This window comes from Schistocerca piceifrons, chromosome 3, assembly GCF_021461385.2.
Source record: "Schistocerca piceifrons isolate TAMUIC-IGC-003096 chromosome 3, iqSchPice1.1, whole genome shotgun sequence".
Lineage (NCBI taxonomy): Eukaryota > Metazoa > Arthropoda > Insecta > Orthoptera > Acrididae > Schistocerca > Schistocerca piceifrons.
The window spans coordinates 75,982,509-75,997,889 of NC_060140.1; positions in this window are offsets into that span (position 1 = coordinate 75,982,509).

Here is a 15,381-nt window from a genome sequence, read left to right on the forward strand (position 1 = left end):
AATTTTGATGTGGCAACGCGATCTCTGGACAGTACCACAGTTTTATTTTAATTACTGTCTCCATTCTGAATGTGTTTCTAGACAAAACCTGTATTGCATTTGACTACATTCTTTTTACCTGTACCATTGTTCATTCAAGAACTTTGCGTTTAGCGTCATAAGTTTTCTGTGAATAAGTCTGTATCATACTTATTTTTATTTTATGGTAACAGTCAGTTTATTTGTTTTATGTTTAATTTAGCGCGCTATATCGCGTTTCGAACATGTTTTTTTCAACTTCAGGTGTTCATAGATACAGAAAATAGTTATTTAAAAATATAATATCTTAAACTAAATTAGCAAATGACATTTTGTATATTATATATACATTAGATGTATTTGCAATGGCGAATGTGAACTTCCATCAGCTGCATAATGAAATGACAACGAATATTTGTGCGGACCGGGATTAGAACCCGTATTTATAGCGAGCGGTCGCTTTACCATTTGGCTATCCGGTCACAACTCACAGCCAGACCCACAATTCCTTATAACGTCAACCATGTGTCGTAACAATCAGTACTCGTACATTCATAACATATATTCTGGTAGAGGGCAGATATTTTACTCGAAAGTCGCTTGCCCCGTTAAGGCGGATAAGTACGATATTGTAGTGCCTTTATTGCTGCGAATTACGATGAAAAGCTCTTTCGGTCATGCGTGCATGTCTGAAGAAACTTTGCACTGTAATTCGGAATAACACGGGCACTGCAGTATCGTGTTTCGTTTGTTGTTCACAGCTGGTGTGCCTATTGGGGCAATATGCTCCAACTGCACACCAGAAGCCAATAAACAGAAAGTCCTATATCAGTTTAGTTTTAGACATTTTGATCTGATACATTATAAAAGGTTTTTGAAAGCTTGCGACTGTAGAAACAATAGGTTTGTTTATAAATAAATGAATCTTCTGCCACCAGTCACGATTTTTCTTTATTTTACTTTTTGCACGACGCGTTTCGAGAAATAATTCCCGTTTTCAAGTGCGTTATTTTGTGTGTATTAAGCCATTTCTTTGATGTTGTCAGTGTGTGTGTGAGTGTGCTTCATTTCGTTGACTTTTACTGCAATCGCGTGTTTCTTATGTATTCCGCTGGAGTTTATCTATCATCTCCGTAACGCTTTCGCGATTACTAAATGATCCTGTAACGAAGCGCGCTGCTCTCCGTTGGATCTTCTCTATCTCTTCTATCAACCCTATCTGGTACGGATCCCACACTGGTGAGCAATATAAAAGCAGTGGGTGAACAAGTGTACTGTAACCTACTTCCTTTGTTTTCGGATTGCATTTCCTTAGGATTCTTCCAATGAATCTCAGTCAGGCATCTGCTTTACCAACGATCAACTTTATATGATCATTCCATTTTATGGAATTAACTGCTTCCAGTTGCTGACCTGCTATATTGTAGCTAAATGAGAAAGGATCTTTCTTTTTACGTATTCGAAGCACATTAAACTTGTCTACATTGAGATTCAATTGCAATTCCCTGCTCCATGCGTCAATTCGTCGTAGATCCTCCTGCATTTCAGTACAATTTGCCATTGTTACAACCTCTCGATATGCTACAGCATCATTGGCAAAAAGCCTCAGTGAACTTACGATGTTATCCACAAGGTCATTTATGTATACTGCGAATAGCAACGGCCCTACGACACTCCCCTGCGGCACACCTGAAATCAGTCTTACTTCCGAAGACTTATCTCCATTGAGAATGAGATGCTGCGTTCTGTTATCTAGGAACTCTTCAATCCAATCACACAATTGGTCTCATAGCCCATATGCTGTTACTTTGTTCATTAAACGACTGTGGGGAGCTGTATCAAACGCCTTGCGGAAGTCAAGAAACACGGTATCTACCTGGGAACCCGTGTCTATAGCCCTCTGAGTCTCGTGGACGAATAGCGCGAGCTGGTTTTCACACGATCGTCTTTTTCGAAACCCATGCTGATTCCTACAGAGTAGATTTCTAGTCTCCAGAAAAGTCATTATACTCGAACATAATACGTGTTCCAAAATTATACAACTGATCGACGTTAGAGATGTGGGTCTATAGTTCTGCACATCTGTTCGACGTCCCTTCTTGAAAACGGGGATGACTTGTGGCCTTTTGCAATCCTTTGGAGCGCTACGCTCTCCTAGAGACCTACGGTACACCGCTGCAAGAAGGGGGGCAAGTTCCTTCGCGTACTCTGTGTAAAATCGAACTGGTATCCCATCAGGTCCAGCGGCCTTTCCTCTTTTGAGCGATTTTGCTTCCATTGCTCCATAGTCCATGTTTTATGGCTTCGGCACCATGTCTTTAGGATTCCAGCATTTGCGTAACTGATGTGAGGTTTTGGAATTCAAGCTCGCCCTGCAGTACCCTGCTTCTAGAACTCATTTCGTGTTCCTTTGGTGCTGACACGGTTCGCGAGAGTGTCATTCATTTCTACAGTGAGTTTGGCAACTGTCGTCTCCTAATTTTTTGCACAGTCGTCTTCAAAGACTGTCTGTCACGATCGCCCAATACTCACTTTGTTCCGCGTTGTGACTTAGCAGATGATGTTTTTCTGCTTTCCCTCTATGCTGTAAGAATGTTTGACACGGTGCCTCTTGAAACATTAAACACTTCGGCTACTTCTAATTCACTTATCTCCCACATAATGCGCTCGCAACTACACAGAACACTGTTGTGGCCACAGCTGACACTTGCAACGAATTGAGGACATTGCGCAGGCGTCGTTTGTTGTCAAATAAAACAGCGGAACCTGAAGGCTTCACTAGCATTGCATTCATGTTCCAACATACATTCCTCGCAATGTTTCCATATTTTTGTCCAATCCAATGTGTCGTTAGAATTCAGTCTTATCTGTTGTTCGGTTGTGTATGGAAACTTTATTAATTACATGTGTTGATTATTAAGTGTCTGGATTTCTAGCTTCCCTGTTGAAGTGAGCACATGACGTTGTGACGGTTCTGTCTTCGTTATTTTAACTACCGCTAACGTAAGGAATAGAATAACTACGTCTCGTAACTGTCTAGGACAGAATATCCGCGTTCACAAAATGGTTCAAATTGCTCTAAGCACTATGGGACTTAACATCTGAGGTCATCAATCCCGTAGACGTAGAACTACTTAAATCTAACTAATCTAAGGACATCACACACATCCATGCCCGAGGCAGGATTCGAACCTAAGACCGTAGCAGCAGCGCGGTTCCGGACTGAAGCGCCTAGCACCGCTCGGTCACAGCGGCCGGCAGAATATCCGACTCACGTGTCTGTTTCAGCCAACGGTATATGATTATGATCAAACTCTTCGCTTTTCGTTATGCAGGAATAAACTTCATGAGAGTGAAGACACCAAGGCAGCACAATTTAACACAACTTTTCGACCTTTTCTGACACATCAATTTCCAATAGCGACCTCCACATGGATTGGAGTTTTAGAACAATTAAGCTCAAAACCGTGGACACAACTGTATCATTTACAGGACAGGGTCGTCAACAGAATAACAATAAAACAGTTGTGAATGAGACTATGATCGATACTTTTTATGTTTCCAGTTCCTCTGTTCCTAATGTGTGGTGCAAAGGCTAAAAAAGTTGTGCACTTCCTTTGAACTCGACAGTACAGTCAATTTGTGTAGGATTGTGTTACTTGCGGTAGACAGGACGTAATGGAGATAAGTATAGATATTTTTATATGTGTGTTAGTTGTTTTTCCTCTGCATCGAACAGTCTTCCCAGAAACACGTCAAAAATTTTACGACCTTATGTTTTCTGCATAGTCGTAATGATACACCACTGAGTGAACTATGTCTGTCAGCACAGACTAACCGTTTTGCGTCCATGTGTCCACACTTCATCACCTGAACTACTGCATACGGGGAAAAATAAGCCTGCTCTTGTCACGTGTACTTTGAGGTACAAACCAGTCTAAAAACATATGTCCGCAGCTCGTGACCTAGTGGCTAGCGTTACTGTCTCTGTCTCACGCGGTCCTGGGTTTGATTCCTGGCGGTGTTGGGGACGTTCTCTGCCTGGGGACTGGATGTTTGTGTTCTCCTCGTCATTTCATCATAATCATTATCATCATCATCATTCATGACAGTGGCTAGATTGGACTGTGTAAACATTGGGACTTCGTAGAGGCGTTGATGACTTCGCAGTTGAGCGCCCAGTCAACCAAACATCATCATCATCATCATCTAAAAACATATGAGCGGTAATGAGTGTAAACAACGTAAATACTGATGTAATGTTGTTCACTACACCGTCCTCAGTCACCAGCAGAAATATCTGCACTTACACTCGTTACACCGTGTCTCAAGAGTTTTCATGTTTACGGACGAAAGAAATGTCATTTTAAAGCATCCGCAAATACACCACATTGTTCACATTCGTGTTTACTACGACAACTATTATGTATTAAAATGACAGATTTACAACTGTCTGCACCGACGGTGATGGTGTAAATTTACGAGTATAACATTGCGGACTGAAAACAAATTCAGCCGGTCGTGGTGTAAGTAACAGCGATTTTACAACTGCTCGGATTGAAAATGGAAGTACCTTTCGAAATTTTGGGATTTGTAACCTGACACTGGCTTAGCCGTATGTCCACACGTCCAGGTAGTCCTTAGGCGCTATCAGGCAACTAAAATATTGCCTTTCCACAAAGCACGCGAAAATAATTCGTTACTGATCACATTTCGTGTTTTGAAATCCTTCAGGAATGAATATCACGGCCCTAGGAAGCGTAGAAGCTTTCCAGGAACTTGGATGCTTGAGCAGCAGGACAGTAGCTGGAAAATGTACGATGAAGTGGTATGGTATGTAAACCCAGATAAACAGTTTAGCTGAAGATCGATGAAGCGGCTCAAAAGCACTATTTACTCGCCGGACTGAAACATGCTGAACATCCGTGGAATGGAAACGGCGGCTACGCAGCAGCTACCGGCGACTCCCCATTGAGGTTAATGGCGGTCGATGCTCCTCGTTTCTGGTCAATGACTCCAGCTACATTAAGGACCTAGAATCGGGACATACTTTACCTGGTGCTCTCCTCTTCATTTCTTGACAATTCCGACATTATGCTGTTTCTCGGCATCTCCTTCATTTACTTCCCCAAAATGTTTGCTCCCAGTTCATTTATTTAGTAGTTTTCACGTTAGACAAAAGACCAAAAATTTTTATTTTTATTGTATGAGTGGCTGCTTTCTGGTTTCGTCTGTGAAGGATTTTTTTTTTCTTGAATCGTTGCTAAATTTTCTTCTTACCAGCACAATCCTTGTTAACCTTCTGGAAAGCCGCATTCTCCATTGCTTTGCAGAGTTCTGTATATCATCAAGCGTGTCTCGCTTTCGCAGTTATAGATGAACGCTGTTGTTTTCCTTTCTGTACTGAACGACTTATTCTCTGACACTGCAAACACAGTTTTGCTCTTACAGCTGTTTCCTGATTTGCTTGCAGCATCTCTAGCCTCTATTCTGTGGTTAAGGTACCTAATTAAGGAAATTTATGAATTTCCCTATTTATTTCAGTTTAGATGTCAGAGTTCTTCTCATATTTACCTTTCTACTCGTTTAAAAATTCAATTACAGCTCGAATGTTTTTCAAATCGTTGCGACGTTGGTTTTGTTGTGCTCGTCAGTCTGAAGACTGGTTTGTCGAAGCTCCGTCGCTCGCCCATTCTGTAGAAGCCTCTTCATCTCTACGCAACTACTGCCATCCTTGTCCATTTAAAACTGTTTTAGTTAGAGTATAGTGTATCCAGGAACACTTGATATTTTCTGGTCGGTGATATTGTGTTTTGTGCGACTTTCGTAGATCTTTCGCATTCTACACATTACAACCTACCTGGACAGCAAGGAGCAAATAAAAAGCAGACTAGAGACTAGCACTGGCAAATGGTTCAAAAGGCTCTGAGCAGTACGGGACTCAACTTCTGAGGTCGTCAGTCCCCTAGAACTTAGAACTACTTAAACCTAACTAACCTAACCACATCACACACATCCATGCCCGAGGCAGGATTCGAACCTGCGACCGTAGCGGTCGAGCGGTTCCAGACAGAAGCGCCTAGAACCGCTCGGCGACTCCGACCGGCAGCACTGGCTAAAAGGGCTTTCCTTGCCAAGAGAGATCTAATAGAAATTTGTAAGAATGTACATCGTTGTATGATACTGAAACGTGGACTAGGGGAAAATAGGAACAGAAGAGAATCGAAGCACTTCAGATGTTGTGCATCAGGAGAATATCGAAAATTGTATGGACTGATAAGGTAAGAGATGGGGAGGTTCTCCGTAGAATCAGTGAGGAAAGGAATAAATGGAAAACCTTGACAAGAAGAATGGGCACTATGGTAGAACATTTGTTAAGACAGCAGAAATTACCTTCCATGGTAATAGAGAGAACTGTAGAGTGTGAAAAGTATAGCAGAAGACAGAGATTGGAGAGAGAAAGGCAAGTAGGCACAGGAGAGCAAATCGTTGAGGGCCGCATCGAACCAGCTAGCAGACTGATGACTAAAATAAATAAAGAAAAGGTTAATCCTTCATTTACAGAATGTTAGGTGAGAAAAATACAAAATATTATACGCACTGCCGTTTCAAAGTTAACGACGAAAGTAACTTTCGCATGATATATCACTGCCAATGAGACGAATAGAACTGACACTTTTTTTTTGTTCAAATGGTTCAAATGGCTCTGAGCACTATGGGACTTAACATCTGTGGTCATCAGTCCCCTAGAACTTAGAACTACTTAAACCTAACTAACCTAAGGACATCACACACATCCATGCCCGAGGTAGGACTCGAATCTGCGACCGTAGCAGTGAAAATTACACACCGAAACAATGGTGTTTTATCTACACAACCTATTTTTCCACGTAGTCTCCATCCCCTTCTATGGCCTTTCTCGAGCGCAAAGCAAGTGCGTGTATGCCCTGTCGGTACCAGTTCTTGTCCTGGTTGCGCAGCCAGTGCTTCACTGTGTCAATCACCTCCTCATCGTCCTCAAAATGCATTCCACGACTGGCATTCTTTAATGGCCCAAACAAGTGGAAGTCCAAGGGGGCTAGGTCGGGTCTGTAGGGTGGATGGGGTAACACTGTCAAACCCTGTTTTGTGATGTGTCCAGCCGTCCTCAGACTTGTGTGGGGCCGAGCGTTATCGTGTTGCAGCAAGACATCTCCTAGGTTGCTGTGGCGCCGAAGTCGCCGGAAGCGCGTCTTGAGTTTTGTTAATGTATTGACATACGCTTCAGAATTAATGGTACCGCCTCTTGGCATCGCATCAAAGAGAATCACACCTTCACAGTCCCAGAACACGGTTATCATGAACTTACCGGCGGAAGCAGTTGCTTTGAATTTTTTCTTCTGTGGGGAGTGGGAACGGTGCCATTCCATCGACTGTCGTTTTGTTTCGGGCTCAAAATGATGAACACAGGTTTCATCACCTGTCACCCTCACCTTTAAAACGTTGCAACAAATCAAGGCAAATGTTTTTTGTGCGATTTTTTGGTCCACATTTGGACACCGCAGGACCCATCTTACACACAGTTCTGGATATCCAAGAGCGCGGACAAATGCATCCAAACTTCCTTTTCTGATTGAGAGATGCAGCGCCAACTGCCGAGTCGTAACACTGGATGGACTCCCCGACCGCTGCAAATTGTGGAGCTCCGCCGAACTGCCTTATGATGACCTCATCCTCCGTGCCCAGCGACTAACTGTACTTCTGTCGACAGCGGTCGCTCCATAGACTTCGCACAATCGTTTGCGAATATTCACCACAGTTTCTTTCTCTGCAGTTGGAAATTCAATGACGGAACGTTGCTTGTAACGTACATCACCCATAGACGGCATTTTGAAACTGTCCTGCAGCTACGCTATCTGTCGGAAGTGACAGAAACTTTTCGCTATCATTCAGGAGGCTTGTGTTTAGCATTTGACGGTGCCACTATGGCTCCAGTATATTAGCACATGTTTTTATAAAACGCATCTCAAGACGGTCATTATAGCACGAAATCGGTAGTCAGATGACAAAAATTTGTGACCAGTCACGTGAAGTAATCGAAATTTATTTAAGGGCCTTTAGAAGGTAAAGTATGGTAGCGGCCCTTCACTGCCCAGAATCAATCAAATGCAAGATCGAATACTACTCATTAGCACAGGTACGTCCACCTCTTTCAAGCACTAACATAAAAGTGTCCATAATCGCACCGTTGAGATCTTCACTCGAAAAGTCCCGGTCTCCACTTGACTCTGAAAGTGTCTCGCTACTGCCTGCTTTTTCATTGGCTAAGTGGTTCAAATGGCTCTGAGCACTATGGGATTTAACATCTGACGTCATCAGTCCCGTAGAACTTAGAACTACTTAAACCTAACTAACCTAAGGACATCACACACATCCATACCCGAGGCAGGATTCGAACCTGCGACCGTAGCGGTCACGCAGTTCCAGACTGAAGCGCCTATAACAGCACGGCCACACCGGCCGGCCGTTGGTTAAAGGTCGTCCCGACCAAAAATACATCGTTCTTAAGCTCTACGGACAAGATTTGACTCAGCAAGTCCATTTCTCGGACCAGACTCACACATTATAACAATTTTTAAAGAAACAATTTTTGTAAATATTCAGCCACACTAAGACCATTCACGATAATTACATATCTATAGGTTTGTTCCTTCACGTATAAGTTACTATTCTTCTGCAAGTACACGCACGTTAAATGACAATGAAATGTCGTTAAATGTAATTTAAACTATTATTTATGCCTTCTTGAAAAAAGTATCTTGTGGTTCCATTTTAAATAGTAGTGTATGCTAACGTAACTGACTTTTAAATCAGCACAGTTTTTAATACCACTTAAAATCAACTTTTAGATAAAGTTATTGTCAAAATTGTAAACTGTTTATTAAATAATGAATCAAGTATAAAAATATGTGAGGCATTATTGCTTTATTAATTTGCTGTATAAATGTGGAGAATACGATGTTCTGACAAACATTTGCGTCATAAAACAGATATGAAAGACGTCATAGGTCAATTGCGGGCCTCGGCAATACAGGTAGACGAGCCGTAGGTGGAACCACAACGGAGGGGTATCTGATGAGAGGCCATACAAACGTGTGGTTTCTGAAGAGGGGCAACAGCCTTTTCAGTAGTTGCAGGGGCAACAGTCTCGATGATTGACTGATCTCGCCTTGTAACACAACGAAAACGGCCTTTCTTGCTTGTACTGCGAACGGCTAAAAGCAAAGGGAAACTACAGCCGCAATTTTCCCCAGAACATGCAGCCTTACTGTATGGTTATATGATGATGGCATCTTCTTGGGTAAAATATTCGTATCTCTGGACGGGTACTACTCAAGAGGACGTCGTTATCAGGAGAAAGAAAACTTGTGTTCTACGGATCGTTGCGTGGAATGTCAGATCCCTTAATCGGACAGGAAGGTCAGAAAATTTAAAAAGTGAGATGGATAGGTTAAAGTTATAGTGGAATTTAGTGAAGTTCGATGGCAGGAGGAACAAGACATTTGTCAGGTGAATACAGGGTTATAAATACAAAAGCAAATAGGGGCATTGCAGGAGCAGCTTTAATAATGAATAAAAAAATAGAGGCGCGGATAAGCAACTACGAACAGCATAGTGAACGTATTATTCTATCCAATATAGACACGAAGCCCACACCTACCACAATAGTACAAGTTTATAAGCCAACTAGTTCCGCAGATGAAGAGATTGAAGAAATGTATGATGAGATAAAAGAAATCATTCAGATAGCGGGGGGATACGAAAATTAAATAGTCATGTGGGACTGGAATTAGAAAGTAGGAAAAGGAAGAGAAGGAAAAGCAGCAGATGAATATGGAATGGGGGTAAGGAATGAAAGAGAAAGCCACATGGTGGAATTTTGCACAGAGCATAACTTAATCATAGCGAACACTTTGCTTAAGACTTATGAAAGAAGGTTGTATACATGGAAGAGGCCTGGAGACACGGCAAGGTTTCAAATGAATTATATAATGGAAAGACAGATGTAGGAACAAGGTTTTAAATTGTAATGCATTTCCAATGGCAGATGTGGACTCTGACCACAATCTATTGGTTATGAACTGTAGATTAAAACTGGAGAAACTGCAGAAATGAAGATGGGACCTGGATAACCTGAAAGAACCAGAGGTTGTAGAGAGTCAGAGAGAGCATTAGCGAAAGATTGACAAGAAGGGGGGAAAGAAGTACAGCAGAAGACGAATGGGTAGCTTTGAGAGATAAAGTAGTAAAGGCAGCACAGGATCAAGTATTAAAAGACGAGGACTAGTACAAATTCTTTGGTGACAGAAGATATATTAGATTTCATTGATGAAAGGACAAAATACGAAAATGAAGTAAATGAAGCAGGCCCAAAAGGAATAGAAACGTCTCAAAAATGAGATCGACAGAAAGTGCAAAATGGGTAAGCAGGGATGGTTAGAGGACAAATGTATGTATGGATGTAGAGGCATGCATCATTAGGGGTAAGACATATACTGCTTACGGGTAATCAAAAGAGACCTTTGGAGAAAAGAGAACCACCTGCATGAATATCAAGAGCTCAGATGGGAAACCAGTTGTAAGCAAAGAAGGGAAAGCAAGAAGTTGGAAGGAGTACACAGAGGGTCAATAAAACAGAGATGTACTTGAGGGCAATATTATGGAAATGGAAGAGGACGTACATGAGGATGAAATTGCAGATATGATACTGCGTGAAGAATATGACGGAACACTGAAAGACCTAAGTCGAAACAAGGCCCGGGAGTAGACAACATTCCATTAGAGCTACTGAAAGCCTTGGGAGTGACAGCCATGACAAAACTACCAAATGGTGAGCAAGATGTATGAGACAGGTGAAATACCCTCAGGTATCAAGAACAACAAAGTCAGAGCATATGGACTATCAGACCAATTGTGTGATTGGATTGAAGAGTTCCTAGATAACAGAACGCAGCATGTCATTCTCAATGGAGAGAAGTCTTCCGAAGTAAGAGTGAAAGTAAGAGTGACTTCAGGTGTGCCGCAGGGGAGTGTAATAGGACCGTTGCTATTCACAATATACATAAATGACCTTGTGGATAACATCAGAAGTTCACTGAGGCTTTTTCCGGATGATGCTGTGGTGTATCGAGAGGTTGTAACAATGGAAAATTGTACTGAAATGCAGGAGGATCTGCAGCGAATTGACGCATGATGCAGGGAATGGCAATTGAATCTCAATGTAATGTGCTGCGAATACATAGAAAGATAGTTCCCTTATCATTTAGCTACAAAATAGCAGGCCAGCAACTGTAAGCAGTTAATACCATAAATTATCTGGGAGTGCGCATTAGGAGTGATTTAAAATGGAATGATCATATAATGTTGATCATCGGTAAAGCAGATACCAGACTGAGATTCATTGCAAGAATCCTAAGGAAATGCAATCCGAAAACAAAAGAAGTAGGTTACAGTACGCTTGTTCGCCCACTGCTTGAATATTGCTCAGCAGTGTGGGATCCGTACCAGACAGGATTGATAGAAGAGATAGAGAAGATCCAACGGAGAGCAGCGCGCTTCGTTACAGGATCATTTAGTAATCGCGAAAGCGTTACGGAGATGATAGATAATCTCCGGTGGAAGACTCTGCACGAGAGACGCTCAGTAGCTCGGTACGGGCTTTCGTTAAAGTTTCGAGTACATACCTTCACCGAAGAGTCAAGCAGTATATTGCTCCCTCCTACGTATATCTCGCGAAGAGACCATGAGGATAAAATCAGAGAGATTAGAGCCCACACAGAGGCATACCGACTATCCTTCTTTCCACGAACAATACGAGACTGGAATAGAAGGGAGAACCGATAGAGGTACTCAAGGTACCCTCCGCCACACACCGTCAGGTGGCTTGCGGAGTATGGATGTAGATGTAGATGTAGAACTTGAGCACGAATAACTGCTACAATTCCGCACTGTATTGATAATGACGTGACACAGGTCGAAATCTGATCTGCGTTGTGACTATAAATGTCATATTAAAGCAACTTAATTCTACGATTGATTGCTGCTCTGTCTAACCCAAGAATGTAATAATTCAAATCCCAAAGAAAGCAGATGTTGACAGGTGTGAAAATTACCGAGCTATCAGTTTCATCATTCACGATGCAAAATACTAACGCAAATACTTCATAGACGAATGGAAAAATTGATAGAAGTCGACATCGGGGAAGATCAGCAAGCAGTAAAGGAAAAAAAAATTAGAGTGGAAATTAAAGTCCAGGGAGAGGAAATAAAAACTTTGAGGTTCGCCAATGACATTGCAGTTTCTTGAGAGAGAGCAAAGACCTTGGCAGAGCAGTTGAACGGAAGGAGGATATAAGATGAACATCAACAAAAGCAAAACGAGGAAATGGGATGTAGCAGAATTAAGTCGGGTGATGCTGAGGGAATTAGATTAGGAAATGAGATATTTAAAGTAGTAGATGAGTTTTGCTCTTTGGGCAGCAAAATAACTGATGACGGTCGAAGGAGATAGGATATAAAATGTAGACTAACAATGCCAAAGAAAACGTATCTGAAGAAGAGAAATTTATTAACATCGAGTATAGATTTAAGTGTCAGGAAGTCTTTTCTGAAAGTATTTGTGTGGAGTGTAGCCATCTATGGAAGTGAAACATGGATGAAAAATAGTTAAGACAAGATGAGAATAGAAGCTTTCGAAATGCGGTTGTACAGAAGAATGATGAAGATTAGATGGGTAGATCACGTAACTAATAGGGAGGTACTGAATAGAATTGGGGAGCAGTGTAATTTGTGTAACAACTTGACTAGAAGAAGGTATCTGTTGGTCGTTCACGCTCTGAGCCATCAAGGGACCACCAATTTAGTATTGGAGGGAAGCGTGGAGGGTAAAAATCGTAGAGTTAGACTTAGGGATGAATACAGTGAGCAGATTCAGAAGGATGTAAGTTACAGTAATTACTGGGAGATAGAGAGGCTTGCACAGGATAGAACAGGGTGGAGAGCTGCAGCAAACCAGACCCTGGACTGAAGACCACAACAAAAAATTAGTAAATTTTGTTGTTCTAAAGATACTGGAATTATTGTTGCGTCATTGGATGTGCGTCTTTTTTCTGGGATCGCTAATGTATTAAGATCTGTTGAAATTGAATGAAGTGTTTAAAAGTTGTTAATTCAGCGGTTAGTTGTTCAAATATTTAGTCACCGTCAATTACTAACTTTTTTGTTTAAAAGACAACTAAATTATTATTGTGTTAGTGGATGCGCCTTCCTATTTCTGGGATGTCCGATGTATTCCGATTTGCATCAATATTTAATTCTAAGTTACTATAGACGCTCTGCCATCTTTCAGGTTGCGTGACACTGCACCATTCCTGGGAGCATCGTCTTTTCGCTCTAGCACCAAAATTTCCCATGTCTGCACCTGGACTGTGTTAGTCTGCCGTGAACCCCTAGGGCCGCTGGCGTTCACCTGCACAACAAATTCATTTTACCTCGCCCCAATACCGAGTGGCCGATTAGTGCGCCCAGTTAGCCGTATGTTGCATACATTGAAATGTGTAATTAAAGAAAGTATTCACTAAGAAACTTGTAACTTCCATGAATTGTTATAGCGTCCATAATAGCGCTGGACACTATAAAATAATAGCACTGAAAATTAATAGGTTGGCACGAGAGAGCAATTCGTGGCGGGACGCATCATACCAATCAGAAGACTGATAACTCAGAGAAAAAAAAAGCACTGATTCAATCTTGAAATTTATTTATTTATTACAGGGTTGTGATATTGTTTAATGTATTTAAGATGTACGATCAAGTGCACAAAAGAAAACAGAAAAATTACTTTGATATAATAATAAATGAAAAGCACCAGTTTACTTTTGTTCTACAGTTTGTAGAACAAAAGGAAACTGGTGCTTTTCATTTATTATTATAATGTTGTTCTACCAAGAACCGACGGAAGATTCTGTTAATACTTTGATATACATTCGAATTACAGGATGCACAAAAACTCGGGCCTAAGTTACAATAATTTGTTACCTCAGTACGTGAATAAGAAACTGATGAGTTTTCGCTTTTGCAACGACTTTCCTACAATGTTGATCAGTTTTCCGATACATTACATGAAGCGTTCTTAAGTTACCGTCAACACTGAAGTCGCACACTTGGTAATTAGCTCTCTACATGTAAAATGGGTTATGCGTGTTTCTCAAACGAATATCTGAAAGTTGAATGAAAGCTGGAGGCTCATAATTAAACTGAAACAGACCGTCACAAGATTAATGTGTTCGACTTCTGTCACTTTACGCTATCGGTTTCGGTACGCTCTGCCTCTTTCCTGCTGCAGTGAAACTAGTAATCCCACCAACTGGACTTACCTCCTTGAAGACTGGGCAAAAAATTCTGCAAGCACGTGGGTTGCTACAGTTCTCTCTTTGTCTCGTCTAACGGAAATTTCCGAGTTCTGCAACTTTGAAGTGCGCCAATTCCTAGAGTTTGTGATACTTCCTCTGCTCGTCGAGTTCCTCGAGCGTGGAACCACAAACATTACGGAGGACTGTGAAGACACTTTGTAGAAACTACCAAGTATCATGTAGTCAAAACATCTAGGAAGCCGTACAGCCCGGATCTTTCACCGTGATTTTCACATCTTTGGCGACATGTTGGTTTCAGTCGGACGACGAAGTGCAAGAGAGGGTGCGATTGTGGACCATCAGCGCTCGACCGCGTTTTCCGAAACAAGAACTGATCGTTAACGCATGTTGTTGTTGTTGTTGTTGTGGTCTTCAGTCCTGAGACTGGTTTGATGCAGCTCTCCATGCTACTCTATCCTGTGCAAGCTTCTTCATCTCCCAGTACCTGCTGCAACCTACATACTTCTGAATCTGCTTAGTGTATTGATCTCTTGGTCTCCCTCTACGATTTTTACCCTCCACGCTGCCCTCCAATGCTAAATTTGTGATCCCTTGATGCCTCAAAACATGTCCTACCAACCGATCCCTTCTTCTAGTCAAGTTGTGCCACAAACTTCTCTTCTCCCCAATCCTATTCAATACCTCCTCATTAGTTACGTGATCTACCCACCTTATCTTCAGCATTCTTCTGTAGCACCACATTTCGAAAGCTTCTATTCTCTTCTTGTCCAAACTGGTCATCGTCCATGTTTCACTTCCATACATGGCTACACTCCATACAAATACTTTCAGAAACGACTTCCTGACACTTAAATCTATACTCGATGTTAACAAATTTCTCATCTTCAGAAACGATTTCCTTGCCATTGCCAGTCTACATTTTATATCCTCTCTACTTCGACCATCATCAGTT